Source organism: Galeopterus variegatus, unplaced genomic scaffold, assembly GCF_000696425.1.
Source record: "Galeopterus variegatus unplaced genomic scaffold, G_variegatus-3.0.2 Scaffold4989, whole genome shotgun sequence".
NCBI lineage: Eukaryota > Metazoa > Chordata > Mammalia > Dermoptera > Cynocephalidae > Galeopterus > Galeopterus variegatus.
In genome coordinates this window covers 169,884-170,368 of record NW_007731100.1, presented here as the reverse complement: position 1 = coordinate 170,368, position 485 = coordinate 169,884, and positions in this window count along the sequence as shown.

Here is a 485-nt window from a genome sequence, read left to right as displayed (position 1 = left end):
TTTTGGCAGGGATTTTCACTCAGATCTTGGACCTCTGATTCAAGTCTCGTAAGGTGTGTGTATTCTGCACCTCGCTATCAGGGCGTTTTCACACTCTGTGAACAGTAGATGGGGCTATTGAGTCTTGCAAAGGGTTCCCGCAGGGTGTGTAATTGTTCTTTCTTTCTTTATTTATTTCTGAGATTCTTCCTCCTTTTGCCGGGCCCCTCCCCACTCTGTGTGCTCAGGACAGGGCTGAACGTGTCTTCTACAAACCTTGACTTTCAGTTGAGTCGTCAAAGTTGTGCCCTGCCCCGCCCTACCCAGCAGGTGTCCTGACTCTCCGACTGCTGGGCATGAACTCCTCGGGGGAGGGTCCCTCAGCACACAATTCCTCTTTGACTCCCCCCCACACGGGTCGGCCCTTCGGGAGAGCTCACTAGTAACTTCAATGTAGCTCGAGAGGTCTCCGGGCTCCCCTCTCCCCACCAGAAATCAGTTAGGGG